The following is a 15,424-nucleotide window of genomic DNA, read 5'->3' on the forward strand; positions in this document are numbered from 1 at the left end:
TGCCCTCCTCACTGTTTTCATACACACTACACAGGGTTCTAGTCCCCAGCTTTTCCACTGGCCTTACCTCTGTCTAGGATACTTTTGATAGGCATATCTCCTCTAGGCTGTTGCTCAAATGTCACAATTTTAGAACTTCCCTGACCACTCTTTCTAAATATCACCCCCTCTCTCTATTTCACTATCCCAATTTAATTTTAATCACGGCACTTACAAACACCTGATACATTACTTGTATTTGGGGACCACATGATCCCAACAGAATGTAAACTCCATGAGGAAAAGGTTGATTTTCTCTGTCCTAACATACAGAGTTGTGCTTGACTCATACTTTGGAGAGAATGAATGAATGATGTAATGAACAAACAAATTTAAACTTGTTGAGAGAGGCATAGCTAGACAGGGTGAGGATTCTGCTATGAAACATATTCAGGGATGACAAGGTGGTGACAAAGCCATGGTCTTTATCTCACCTACGTGGTGGTGTCCTTGGGTTCCCTCGGCGTTGACCCCTTTCCTAACAGAATGGAAGGTCCTTTTGTCTCTTCCACATATTACTCGCAGTGAGCGAAAGAGGGCTTTACCACACCAGGCCTGCAGATTCCAGTCTGAAGCTTTATCTATCCTGCCCCTTGGGGGACTGCAGCTGGGTTTCCCCCATGAGACCTATTCTGTATTGAACAGGAAAGCACAAACAATCACAATGCCCAGCAAAGATAAAGTGTTTTCCATGCTCTCTGTTACGACAGTGATCACCATAGAGACGTAATCTTCAGTTTATGGAGACTTTTTTCTGAGTCCCAAATTGCAGGAATCTGTGGGGTTTTCCCCCTAACCTTGCCCTTCTGCCCTTTGTGGATCCTCCTGGAATGGTCCACAGGCATCTACATCTGCTGTTCCCCAATCCCACCAGCAAGGGCCGCAGAAGATGAAACAGTTCTGTCCTGGGATGTACCACCGAGGGGTAGCAGAAAGACCACCCACTCTGGAAGGTACCATTTGGAGAGGGCGTGTGACAACAGAGAGGGTCCCCTTACACCGCGTCGGGCATGGACCACAGTTCCCAGCAGCGGCACTCATGGCGCCACTAGGTCCATCCCGACTCGCTCCTCTTCGTCTTCCCACTGCTTTTGAATCCGAGTGGACACAGGTATTAAGCGGAAACTTTCTCCGTCTCTTTTTCAACTCCACCCCTTCGTTGGTGGGACGACTACGGAGCGAGAGACTGGCTGTCTGGGTGTGGAGTCAGGGAAGCGTTCTGGGCAGTGATTGGCCACCGCGTGATTGCAGGCAGTGTGGTCGTAGAACAGGAACTGAGGGCGAGAGGCGCCTGTATACGCGTGCGCCTGCGTTGGCGTGCGCGACTTTTCAGAGCAAACAATTTTCCTCCAAGTCTTATTGCTTTTTCCAAAGGGGTCTAATAGGTGCCCTGGTTAGTGGCGAGGTTTGGCGCAGTCGCTGGTTGTGCATGGTGACAGTGTTTCATTCTTGTTTAGCTCTTGCTCAATCTGGATCGTGTGGCAGTGCATAGCCATTCATACAGCTGCTGCTATTAAGTCGCGTCAGTCGTGTCCGACTCTGTGCGACCCCATAGATGGCAACCCACCAGATTCCCCCGTCCGTGGAATTCTCCAGGCCAGAACACTGGAGTGAGTTGCCATTTACTTCTCCAATGCAGGAAAGTGAAAAGTGAAAGTAAAGTCGCTCAGTCGTGTCCGACTCTTAGCGACCCCATGGACTGCAGCCTACCACCCTCCTCTGTCCACGGGGTTTTCCAGGCAAGAGTACTGGAGTGGGTCGCCAGTGCCATCTCTGGTCATTCACACAAATGCATGCAATTCATGTCCAGGGAGAGGTCTCTGTGTTTGGTGTCTCTCCCTGGAGAATAAACTGTATCTGGCAGCTTGGGATTGTGTATTGCTTCGTGTGACAACACAGGTGTTGTTTGGGTACATTTGATCTTCTTGAGCCTTTTGGCAAGGTTGTGAGTGTTGGGATATTTGATCTGAGTGGATTTTGTGAGCCATAGTACAAAGCCTCTAGGATGTGTGCCTGTATACCAGGATGTGAATCTTTGGAGCTTGCTGGCTTTTCAGTCCCTGAGAGTGAGATCTCTGTGTAGGCGTCTGCACCCCAGAATGTGAGATCACTGAGCTTTTGATTCTGCGTTCCGAAGTTGTGATGCCTCTGTGCTGCTTTAAGGATGGGTCAGTGTAAAGGTGTAAACTATCAGCTGCTTGGGGATCTATGCACAGGTTGCAAGGGTAGTGTGATCTGCATACCTGAAGTTATTGATATTTCTCCAGACAATCTTGATTCCAGCTTGTCCTTCTTCCAGCCCAGCGTTTCTCATGATGTACTCTGCACAGAAGTTAAATAAGCAGGGTGACAATATACAGCCTTGACGTACTCCTTTTCCTATTTGGAACCAGTTTGTTGTTCCATGTCCAGTTCTAACTGTTGCTTCCTGACCTGCATACAGGTTTCTCGAGAGGCAGGTCATGTGGTCTGGTATTCCCATGTCTTTCAGAATTTTCCACAGTTTATTGTGATACACACAGTCAAAGGCTTTGGCCTAGTCAGTAGAGCAGAAGTAGAATGTTTTCTGTAACTCTCTTGCTTTTTTGATGATCCAGCGGAAGTTGGCAATTTGATCTCTGGTTTTCTGCCTTTTCTAAAACCAGCTTGAACATCAGGAAGTTCACAGTTCACATATTGCTGAAGCCTGGCTTGGAGAATTTTGAGCATTACTTTACTAGCGTGTGAGATGAGTACTATTGTGTGGTAGTTGTGAGCAACTTTGACATTGCCTTTCTTTGGGATTGAAATGAAAACTGACCTTTTCCAATCCTGTGGCCACTGCTGAGTTTTCCAAACTTGCTGGCATATTGAGTGTAGCACTTTAACAGCATCATCTTTCAGGATTTGAAATAGCTCAACTGGAATTCCATCACCTCCACTAGCTTTGTTCGTAGTGATGCTTTTTAAGGCCCACTTGACTTCACATTCCAAGATGTCTGGCTCTAGGTCAGTGATCACATCATCGTGATTATCTGGATCATGAAGATCTTTTTTGTACAGTTTTTCTGTGTATTCTTGCCACCTCTTCTTAATATCTTCTGCTTCTGTTAGGTCCATACCATTTCTGTCCTTTATCGAGCCCATCTTTGCATGAAATGTTCCCTTGGTATGTCTAATTTTCTTGAAGAGATCTCTAGTCTTTCCCATTCTGTTGTTTTCCTCTATTTCTTTGCACTGATCTCTCAGGAAGGCTTTCTTATCTCTCCTTGTTATTCTTTGGAACTCTGCATTCAGATGCTTATATCTTTCCTTTTCTCCTTTGCTTTTCTCTTCTCTTCTTCTCAGAGCTGTTTATAAGGCCTCCTCAGACAGCCATTTTGCTTTTTTGCATTTCTTTTCTCTGGGGATTGTCTTGATCCCTGTCTCCTGTACAATGTCACGAACCTCCGAACCTCCGTCCATACGTCATCAGGCACTCTTATCTATCAGATCTAGTACTTTAAATCTATTTCTCACTTTCACTGTACAATCATACGGGATTTGATTTAGGTCATGCCTGAATGGTCTAGTGGTTTTCCCTACTTTCTTCAATTTAAATCTGTATTTGGCAGTAAGGAGTTCATGATCTGGGGAGTTCCTCTTTCAGTATCCTATCATTTTGCCTTTTCATACTGTTCATGGGGTTCTCAAGGCAAGAATACTGAAGTGGTTTGCCATTCCCTTCTCCAGTGGACCACATTCTGTCAGACCTCTCCACCATGACCCGCCCATGTTGGGTGGCCCCACACTGCATGGCTTAGTTGCATTGAGTTAACACTAGCTTGGGGTAAATTTAACTACTTCACGGGGCAATGTAGAATACTGACCATGTTAAGACATGGGAAATTGTCAGGACAGTACATGCCATATGGTACATTCCAAGGCAATTCTAGCTGTTGTCGTTTCTGTTGACAAGTAACAGTTGGAGGAAGCTGCAGCAGTTGCAGGAGTTTGAGCAACCATTTGCAACTTAAAAGCCTTCATGTGACTAGAAACAAATCCAGCTACACAGTTACAGGTGCAGGGAGCAAACAGCAAAAACAGAACAATCAGAATTATTGCAATCAAGATAGTTTTCCACCATGGGGAACTAGTTAACGTCTCCTAAAGTGAGGCAATTGAGGCTTCAGGAGCATACATGGCCTGAATCATCTTGTCCATGTGTTTAGTAAAATGAGTACCATTAGTGCTCATATCAGGTATATATGTACAGCACTGGGTATGAATAATGGCAAAAGTTCCTCCTCGTGCAGCTGTCAGAATATCTAAGGCCAATCTGTTTTGTAAAACCACCTTTCTAATTTGTATTTGTTCAGCATTAAGAGCTGAAATTTGGCAATAAGGAGCTCATGATCTGAGCCACAGTCTGCTCCCGGTCTTCTTTTGCTGACTGTATAGAGCTTCTCCATCTTTGGCTGCAAAGAATATAATGAATCTGATTTTGGTGTTGACCATCTGGTGATGTCCATGTGTAGAGTCTTCTCTTGTGTTCTTGGAAGAGGGTGTTTTCTATGACCAGTGCGTTCACTTGGCAAAATTCTATTAGCCTTTGCCCTGCTTCATTCCATATTCCAAGGCCAAATTTGCCTGTTACTCCAAGTGTTTCTTGACTTCCTACTTTTGCATTCCAGTCCCCTATAATGAAAAGGACATCTTTTTTGGGTGTTAACAACCAGTCCATTCTAAAGGAGATCAGCCCTGGGTGTTCTTTGGAAGGAATGATGCTAAAGCTGAAACTCCAGTACTTTGGCCACCTCATGTGAAGAGTTGACTCATTGGAAAAGATGACTCATTGGAAACTCTGATGCTGGGAGGGATTGGGGGCAGGAGGAAAAGGGGACGACAGAGGATGAGATGGCTGGATGGCATCACCGACTCCAGGGACGTGAGTTTGAGTGAACCATGGGAGATGGTGATGGACAGGGAGGCCTGGTGTGCTGCAACTCATGGGGTCGCAAAGAATTGGACACAACTGAGCGACTGAACTGAACTGAACTGAAGAGCTGAAATAGCTTTTTGAGAATCTTGTAATGTCTGTTGAGTAAAATTAGTCAAAGCATCCGCTCATAGCAGAACATCTGTAGTTCCCAGAGAGGGAACAAACACGGCAGCCAAATAATCATACCAGTGAAATACAGACCTTGCCCACAGAGTTGTAAGGTGTGGTAAATTAGCAGGCTTTTCTGGAAGCTCTGGAAATATAAAGCCATGAGTAAAAGCTAAACCTAGGGTGCATCTCCCTATCCAGCCAGGGGGAAGCCTTGCCCATAGGTAAGAGCCACATATCCAGTAGGTCCCGTTTGGAGCAAGGCAGTGTGACTGAGATATCCAGTCCCAATCAGTGCCTGGCCAGGCAAAGGGAGGACCTGAACTGGGGTTGGAAAATACGGGAATGATTACCTTGCATATTTCCTGAGGCAAAAGTCCCAATTGTTTCCAATCATTATAATTAAGTTGTTGGCTAACTTCTGGGGATGGCTCTATTTGTCCCCAGCATATATGGGCAGTAGACATTAGACGTCCCTTTTCAGGAGTTAGCCATATGACCTCCATCATCCCATATTTGATAAACGTCAGGTAAAAAGCCACTAGATCTAGACCCATTTACCTTCTGTGTAGTGAAATAGTCATTAAAACAAGACAATGTATAATCAAAATTAAAAGCCACATTATGTCCATAATTAAAGTACAAAGTGTTGCACCAGTCCATCTTAGGGTTGTTAGATGTCATCAGATTAAGAAGAGGCATCACATACGATTGTTGTCGAAGGTATTCACAGAGTTGGAGAAAGTCTTTTCCTTGAAGTGGAGATGTCCACCATGGGAAGCCTTCCACTGATGAAGAGGGGAGCACTCTGCAGACCCAGCAGTTAGACAGATTGTGGAATGCAGCATAGGAGTGAGCCCAGGATAGGAAGGCATTGTTTTGAGGATCAAATGGCAAACTCAGCATTTTTGGAGTCAGCAGATGTAGGCTCACATAGATTATCAGGGCCATCTGAAAAGTACAAAGTCAGAGCATAGAAAGTAAAGACATAAAATGACGTGACTTAGTTCTGGTCAGGATGCCACCTCTTAACTTGAGTGTGATGCACCCATGAATCTATTCCTGGCACTTTGACGGCTGTGGGAGAAGAATAACCTGGTAAGGGCCTTCCCAGAGGGGTTCGAGGGATTGGCCCCCAGATCCCAGTGTTTTTATCAGGACCTCTGTTCCTGGCTCAAATAGAGGCTTGCTTAATGCAGAGGCTGGGTCAGGAGTCACCTGCTGGAATTCCATTAATGTCTGCTGAAAAACTGAGAGCTGAGTTACACAATTAGTTAATCCTAAGGCTTCAGAGTCTATAACAATGTCCTTGCATATGAAAGGCCTTCGTATAAATACATTCAAAGGGGGGCAGTCCCTCCTTTTGGGGGGCAGTCCCAGCCCTCATTAAAGCTATGGGTAGAACTTTAATCCAATTGTCCTGTGTCTCTTGAGTTAATGTGCACAGATGTCTTTTGATAATGTGGTTAGCTGTTTCAACCTTTCCTGAGGATTGGGGTCTCCAGGAACAGTGTAAGTGAGCTTCTATTCCTAGAGCTTTAGACACCCCCTGAGTTAGAGCAGCTTCAAAGGTGGTGCCATTGTCACTCTGAAGCCTCCGTGGCAGCCCAAACTTGGGGATAATTTCATGGATTAAAATTCTTATAACCTCCTTAGCCTGTTCACTGCAACAGGGAAAAGCCTCAATCCATCCAGGAAAAGTATCCACCCAAACTTGTGAGCAAGAATATCCCTTAGCTTTTGGCATATGAATAATATCAATTTCCCAGTCTTCTCCAGGATATTTTCCACTTCGTTGTAATCCAGATTTTGCTAGCTTTTCAGTCTTTGGGTTATTTTTCTGACAAACCTCACATCTTTTGATAATGTCCTTTAAAGTTTTCACTACATTTTTACCTTCAAACAAATGAGAAGCTATCTGGTAAGTACTCTCTACATCTAAATGAAAACTGTGGTGTAAACCCTTAAGAATTTTCCATTGAGTCTTTTCAGGAATTGTTAATCATCCATCCTCGGACTGCAGCCATCCTTTATCAGTAATCTTTGCTCCTCTTTTCTCATATCTTTCTAATTCTTCCTCAGTATATTGCGGTTTTTCCTGTTCCACAGGACCTGTCCAGATCAAAGGCATCTGCAGTGAAGGGGTTTCCTAAAGTGCCACTTTTCTGGCTTGACAATCAGCCAGCTGATTGCCTTCAGCTACTTTACTCTCATCCCTGCTGTGCCCTTTGCAATGCGTAACAGCTACTCCTTTAGGACAATATATAGTCATAAAAAGTCTCTGGATCTCTCTGAAATAAATGCTAAATAGGTTCTCCTGTTGCCCTTTTAAACTGTTTTTCTTTCCATATTGCAGCATGAGCGTGTAAAGTCAAATAAGCATACTTAGAATCAGTGTAGATATTTGCTCGCTGCCCTTCGCTTAACTCTAGAACTCGGGTCAGAGCCATAAGTTCCGCTAACTGAGCACTGGTTCCCTGGGGGAGACATTTTGCTTCTAAAACCTGTTCAGCAGTCACCAGGGCATAACTTGCTTTACCCTTCCCATCCTGATCACCAGTATCAGGGTCTTTTCCTGTGAGTCAGCTCTTCCCATCAGGTGGCTAAAGTATTGGAGCTTCCACTTCAGCATCGGCCCTGCCAGTGAATGTTCACAGTTGATTTTCTTTAGGATTGGCTCTTTTGATATCCTTGCGGTCTGAGGGATTCTCCAGCGTCTTCTCCAGCACCACAAACCGAAAGCGTCAATTCTTTGTCACTCAGCCTTCTTAATGATCGAACTCACACGTCTGTACATGACTACTGAAAAAGCCATAGTTTTGACTATATGGACCTTTGTTGGCAAAGTGATGTCTCTGCTTTATACTATGCTGTCTAGGTTTGACATAGGCTTCCCTGGTGGCTCAGTGGTAAAGAATCCGTCTGCATGGGTGTATCTGCCAGGAGCCAGCATGGAAGATCCCACCCATAACAAGGTCATGTGGAAGAGACCTGACGAGCAAGGCAGATCAGGACTCGAGGGACCCCCTGGACCTGCTCGAGCATCTACCCCCAAACCAGAATCTGTCTGTCTTACTATTTTGTGCCTTTCACCAACTCTTCTGACATTAACAGGGGGCTGTCCCCGACCACCTTTCTCTGGAAAAAGTCACTTAGGGCTTCAGTTCATAAGTCTCCTGGGCATGATAGGAGTGTTTCAATTCAAACCCCTCTGTTGACGTTGCATGACAGGTTTATCCATACTCTTGCAATTAACACACATGATTATTCACAACTCCCCAACCTTGAAAGGCATGGGAAGCCAAAACATTCTAAAAGTCCTAATGAGCATAGAGTCCTTTAAGGGGTGAAAAATTATTAAAATAGTACTGGTAAAGGGCTTCATTGTTGGGCCAATGTTTGCTGCCAAGTGCCCACATCCCTTATCCATTGTGCACCTGGGAGTGCATTGGTTAGCATAGTTGGAATGTAGGAAAACAAGCAGCAGCCTTGGAATTAACCACATCAGACCTTTGAGCTAATTGGTTCTTTCTTTGTTGTAACTCACTGCAGCTTTGCTCCGTGAGAATGTAACTCTGTTTAGCACTTTCTGAGGCTGACATAGAATAGAAATATAAATATTTATAATTTTTTATATAATTATAAACATTATAATTTTCAAACCAGAAAATAAGTTTTCTGGTTGAACAGCCTTTATCAAAAAAGGGTCATAAAATGTCCACAGGCCTCCAAGGCCAGAAGATAATGTACACAACATTGTTTATGGGAAAGATATGCAGAAAAAGTCCTGGTTTTGATAAAGACAAGACAGATGTAATGTTTGGGCTGACTCTGCATGACTTTGCATTTTTCATTTCCCTCTATGTACAAGTCAAGGTATAAAAGTTCCTTTTGAAAACAGAGTTATGGGCCTTGCTCACCGAAGCTTGGTCGCACCGTGTCATTCTTTCTTTCTTTCCTTTTCTTTCATTATCTCTCTCTTCTTCTTTCAGGATGACTCCTTGGGGCACAGGGGCTCTCTGAGTTCACTTTTTTGCTTGGGCATCTAAGACCTGATCAGATCTAAGACCAGATGCAGGAAGGCGCCCTGCATCTTCACCTGGGAGGGGGCGTCCTGCATCCTCACCCCACCAAGGGGTGCCTGCGGCCTCCGTGAACAGAGCAAGTTCCATGTCAGGAGCTTTATTGGCTTTGTGTGTAGATCAAGGAAGATCAAGCCTCTTTCTCTCCTCTTTACTTTCCTTATCACCGACGCTGTCCTCCTGAGGGAATCCCTGGATCCTGCTGGGTCTGGACCCTGGTATGTATCTATCGCTGATTCGTGTTGATGTTTGACAGAAAACAACAAAATTCTGTAAAGCAATTATCCTTCAATTAAAACATGCATAAATTGGCAGAAACAAAAACAAAAAACCTCCCTGCAATGCACGGGATGCAGGAGACATGGGTTTCACCCCTGGGTTGGGAAGATGCCCTGCCATGCCCCATGGGAGGAGGGCATGGCAATCCATTAAAGTATTCTCACCTGGAGAATCCCATGGACAGCGGCACCTGGCAGGCTACGGTCCATGGAATCATAAAGAGTCAGACACGACTGAAGCAATGAGCATGCATGCATACTATCTTTGTCATAGTTGTTCTTCCAAGGATCAAGTGTCTTAATTACATGGCAGCAATCACCATCCACAGAGATTTTGGAGCCTCCAAAATTAAATGTGTCCGTGCATCCACTTCCCCCCTTCTGTTTTCTGTGAAATGATAGGAGTAGATGCCATAATCTTATATTTTTGAATGTTGACTTTTAAGCCAGCCTTTTCATCCTCCTCTTTCACCCGCATCAAGAAATTCTTTAGTTCCTCTTCAGTTTCTGCCATTAAAGTGGTATGATCTGCATATCTGAGCTTGTTGATATTTCTGCCAGCAAACTTGATTCTAGCTTGGGAGTCATCCAGCCCATCATTTCCCATGATGTGCTCTGCATGTAAGTTGAATAAGCAGAGTGACAGTATACAACCTTGTCTTACTCCTTTCCCAATTTTGAACCAGTCCGTTGTTCCATGTTTTATTCTGTTACTTCTTAACCCTCATACAGGTTTCTCCGGAGACAGGTAAGCTAGTCTGGTACTCCCATCTCTAAGAATTTTCCAGTTAGTTGTGATCCATACAGTCAGAGGCCTTGAGGTAGTCTAGTCAATGAAGCAGAAGTAGATGTGTTTCTGGAATTCCCTTGCTTTCTCGATGATCTAATGAAGGTTGCAATTTGATCTCTTGTTTCTCTGCCTCTTCAAAACCAGCTTGTATATCTGGAAGTTCTCGTTCCACATACTGTTGAAGCCTAGCTTGAAGGAGTCTACTAATCAGAGGCTTCAGAAATATGGGACAATCTAAGCTTGAGAAATTTGAGGGTATGAATGAAGCCCAATAAGAGAGACAAAAAGGGAATTCTCTACTTTCCATGATGTTAGCAAGCTGGGCAAGGGCTAGACCATACCTTCAAGTTCTTATGTAGGACAGTAGCCTTTATCTAGAAAGTCATAAACAGTTGTACAACTGTAAGAGAGGGAGGGAGAGGGTGGTGAGTGGGAGACAGGCACCCTGAGTGGGTGTGAGAGACCTGTTAGAAGGGGGTTGACAATTAAATGGAGGGGGGATTTAGACTAGAGGAGATGTGGTGGACATGGGAAAAAGTCGATGCATTAGACATTTTTGAAGGAAAATGGACAGAACTCAGGAAGAATATTGACTTGAGGTGAAGGAGAGGGAATTGTAAACGTGGTTAAGACCAAGTTTCTGTGTCCTGTCATAAGGGTACAAAGGTGTCATGGGGAATCTTGGAAGTTGGCCAAGTCTGGGAAGAATTTCAAATAAGATTTTTATGTTTATGAGCTCAAGGTCTAGATGGATACAATAACCAGTATTTTCATACTTAAAAGATCCTTTTCCTTTTTTAGAAAAGTGAGAAGTATTAAGATATAATTTATATACAACAGAAGTCAATGCTTTAAAGCATTACCGTTTGTTGAGTTTTGACATATGCATTACGGTGAAGATCGCTCAGTCGTGTCCGACTCTTTTCGACCCCATGGACTGTAGCTTACCAGGCTCCTTTGTCCATGGGATTTTCCAGGCAATAGTACTGGAGTGGATTGCATTTCCTTCTCCAGGGAACTTCCCGACCCAGGGATCGAACCCGGGTCTCCCGCATTGTAGACAGACGCTTAACCGTCTGAGACACCAGGGAAGTCATACCATTGTGTAAATGCCAGCACAATAAAAATGTAGAAAACGTCCCATTGGTTTGAAAATGCTCCCTTGGGCTATTTCCTTTCAGACTCCTTCCTCCACTCCTATACCCTGACAACCACAGACATATTTCTCTGCCTATAGTTGTGCCTTTTCCAGAAATCCATTGACATGAAATCATATAATACATAGCATACAATCATATAATACATATGTATCACGAGTTTTGTGGTAAGGTGCCAAGAGAGAAGTGGACCAGTTGCTCTGCATGCAGACTCACCTCAGCCACAGACACTGAGAAAATCCCATAGTCAGGCTGTAAAGACTGAGCCTTTCTTCGTGTTCCAACTGAATTCCAAGGGAGTTGGGGGAAATAGGTCTGGTGAATAGGAGTGTGACATGAGCAGTAGTCCTGAATTTTTTAAATTCCTAGCAGTATTTCACTAAATATCTTCATGATGGAGAATTCTGTTGTGAAATCAAACTTCCTCACAAAAATTCAGCCTTCCTGTGTACCTTAAGGTGATTTCTCTGCCAGCATAGCAAAGACAAAAATGGCTTTGCAAGCAACTGTATTTGGTGTAATTGGAATGCATGTACACTCTAACTTAACCAGAATTTTCTTTTGAAAGTATTTTCACATTAAAAAAAATAAGTCAACATATGGTCATAAAAGTGATGAAATATAGCTCTGCTCTTAAATACATTTTTTAAATCACAATATTCTACTTTCCGGGAGAAATATCAGTGGGCAAGTGGCGTCAACATTGGGACCTATAGATCAAGATCGCCCAAGCTGGATGAACCTGTGGTTGTGAGTATCTTACCATTTGATGTTTTCTATTAGCACAAGTTTATTTTTGAGAAAATCATGTTAAGTAGTACAGATGCAGTGATAAAGGTCTTCCATGCTGATAAAGGGTGACAGTTTGTCTTAGGAAGGAACATTGATCCAGATATATTACAGTCTGGCATTGCCTATGAGTATACTGTTGAATTACCTGGAAATGTGCCCAGTGACTCCCTCCTCCTGCTTATTAACAACAGACTGCATACTTCCATCCCAATATAGATTTAAATAACTTCCAAAGTCTTTCTGGGTAACTCTTATGGGAGCTAACTCTTCTCTGTGGGAAGAGTAACTTTATTAAAAGTAAGTACATAGAATTGTGTTGGGAAAATGTTGTTAGGTTTACTTATGCTCAGATATATCTATGTATTATGTATATTTATGCTATTAGATGGATTAACAACAAAAAATTTTTATTTGCATACACACTCTACTTGGACCAGCAGCCCAGTGTTGAGCAACCTCAACAAGAGGAACCACCAGCTGGGATTCAGGATATCACACTTGGGAAGGAGGAAGTAAATGGAGAGGATCCGGTGAATCATAATGAAGAGAAGGAGAAGGATGCCTCTGGAGGTAAAGTGTAAGTGTGCATCATGTCTTAAGACATAACCAGTAAGAGGAGGAAAGGAAACATTAGAAAAGGACTTCAGACAGTTCCTAAAAAACTGAGCAGAGTATAGTTTGCAGGTCAGTGTGGTCGCTCAAATTTTCCCTTGTTTTCAAGACAAAGAGAAGGGGGCACCTAAGTTGTCTGAGGACAACCCTGGGAAAGGAAAATGGTGATAGCAATCGGAAAATTCTGCTTTCCTTTTCTCCAGCAAAACATTCCTGGAATAATGCTCCTGAGGTTCTTATTCATCACATTTTTACCATACTAGCCTAAGACTTTTAATTCATAATACTGTGGGAATCAATATCATCATTCCCTCGTTTATACTGTATGATTTACAGCTGAATTGATACATTTTTTAAAAGATTCTGACCTGGAAACTGATCTCCAGGAATTTGCTGAAGCAAAGACTGGGGGTAAAGGTGGAGATGGTCCTGATGTTAGGGAGGAGATTGCATCAAATCCAGAGCCTGTTGAAATGCCAGAAGCAGGTATGTCATCCATTCAGAAAGTAATTTATGTGGTTTCTGTTTTTTCAGAATATTATATCTTTACTAATATAGAGGGAAGATTACTATTATTTTAATAACAGAGTTCACATATTCTTTGAAAGATAGTTCAGACCCCAGATGCCTGAGTGCCTGACTTACAGACTTTCAAATAAAGAAACAGACAGGATCAAAGCCATATCAAATTGAAAATAGGGAACCGTTTTCTTCTCTTGTATTAGTACTTTAAGCAACAGCTAATAATTTTCAGGTTCTTTTATAATTTCTGCTTGTAGCAAATATGGCATGCATTTGTAATAAATATCAGTTTATATGAAATATGCTCAGGCATTCAAGTAGGTTCTAGTACAAGCTTTAACATAACGTGTGTGATTCTGTGAAACCCCTTACTTCTAAACTGAACTTTACTCATATAAGTTGTGAATTCAGAACAGATAAACTAAAAAGCTAAGTTTTCAATGCTAATTTTTGCGTTCTCTGATTCTCTTCGATGGAATGCGTAGAAGAATACTCTCTTTTTTATGATTTATTTATCATAAAATATCATCTTGAGTCAAATTTTAACAGGGGAATTGAGATTTCACTTTCTGATGGCGGACACATGTTCACCTGTGGCTGATTCATGTCAATGTGTGGCAAAAAGCACCACAATACTGTAAAGTAATTAGCCTCCAATAAAATAAATAAATTAATTTTTTAAAGAAAATGAGCCAACATTCTTCTTGATGTTTGTTAAATTCTCTCAAATTCTGAATTCTCTAGCTCTTAAAAAAACAGTTGGATTTTAAATCCTTTCCCCAGGGAAGCATGCAATGACTGAATAATAAAATGGCAAAAGATAGTCTAGTTTCCTGTTTCTGTGGCTAATCTAGTTGAGAGAGTGCATTTAGTCGGTGATATTCAAGGCAGGTGTGAGTAAGATACATATGCTAAGCACACTACCTCCCCCTATGTTTGGTATGTTTTGGGGGGCAGGGGTGTTGCCTATTTTATTTTAAGGATCATTACTTTACAATACTATGATGGTTTTTGTTCTACATCCCACTCTCACTCTTAAAGAACTAATAAAAATCTGAGCCTCATGATATAATCATCTCTAACCATATCAAGTATGTTATTTTCCTTTGATACATGAATTTTAAAAGTTCTGAAGGTCAAAGATTGTAACTCTAGTTCTTCCTGCGTAATCAACTTAGTATCTTTCACATACGTGTTTTCCCAATTGCTGACAATGAATTGCATGGTTCTGATTTTAAAGGAGGAACTTCATAGTTAGGGAAGAATTTACTGTGTATTAGCCTTCTAAATATTTTCACTTTACGTTTTTGTTCCATTCCATTAGAACATTTAGACAAAAATACAACTTTCAGACGACTTTCAAGTAACTACAGAACATGATTAAAATATTCTCATAGAAAAAATCTTAGCCCTAAATATGTGTGGTATTTAAAAAGAAAAATACATAAATTACAAGGTACATAAATACAAAATCCTACATCCAACATAAAAGGTAAGAAAAAGAGCAACAGAATAAACCTAAGGGAAAAAGGAAAAGATACTTAATAAAAGATAGGTATGAATTGTTAGGAAGTGGAAAATAAACTCAACTAATAAATAAAGACAATGTGCTATTTTCCATAATTTTATATATATATATATACACACACACATTTTAAAATATTCTTTTCTGTTGTGATTTATCACAGGAGATTTGACAGAATTCCCTGTGCTGTGTAGTAGGATCTTGTTGTTTATCCATTCGAATGTAATAGTTTGTATCTGTCAACCCCAAATTGCTAGTCCACTCCGCTTAGTTTACATAACTGTGAAGAAAATGGAAAGAGCTCATGTACACATAATAAGAAATATGAACAAGACACTAACAGTACATTACAGAATTAAAACTGAGTATAATCTGGAACTCAGATATTTTCACAATATTGATGAAATGGCTAATAGGGTAGAAAAACAAGTATTATTTAACATACCCCAGTAACTAAATAACTAAACATCACAAATACTGGTAATATGCTTGAAAAGTCTATAGAATCTCGAGAGGATTAACTGAAGGTAAGCCAAAGGTCGCCCTTAGTGTTCTTGTT

The 15,424-nt window shown here is 41.9% G+C and overlaps 1 long non-coding RNA gene across 1 annotated transcript; it reads left to right on the plus strand.

Annotated features, from left to right (window-relative positions):
• Positions 1 to 490: 490 nt before the first annotated feature.
• On the plus strand, positions 491 to 14,986 carry LOC113887608. The gene is made up of 3 exons (XR_003509768.1): positions 491 to 1,150; positions 12,090 to 12,164; positions 12,647 to 14,986. It is a non-coding gene; the product is annotated as an uncharacterized LOC113887608 (long non-coding RNA).
• Positions 14,987 to 15,424: the final 438 nt, after the last annotated feature.

The sequence above is a fragment of the Bos indicus x Bos taurus genome, chromosome X, assembly GCF_003369695.1.
Source record: "Bos indicus x Bos taurus breed Angus x Brahman F1 hybrid chromosome X, Bos_hybrid_MaternalHap_v2.0, whole genome shotgun sequence".
Taxonomy (NCBI): domain Eukaryota; kingdom Metazoa; phylum Chordata; class Mammalia; order Artiodactyla; family Bovidae; genus Bos; species Bos indicus x Bos taurus.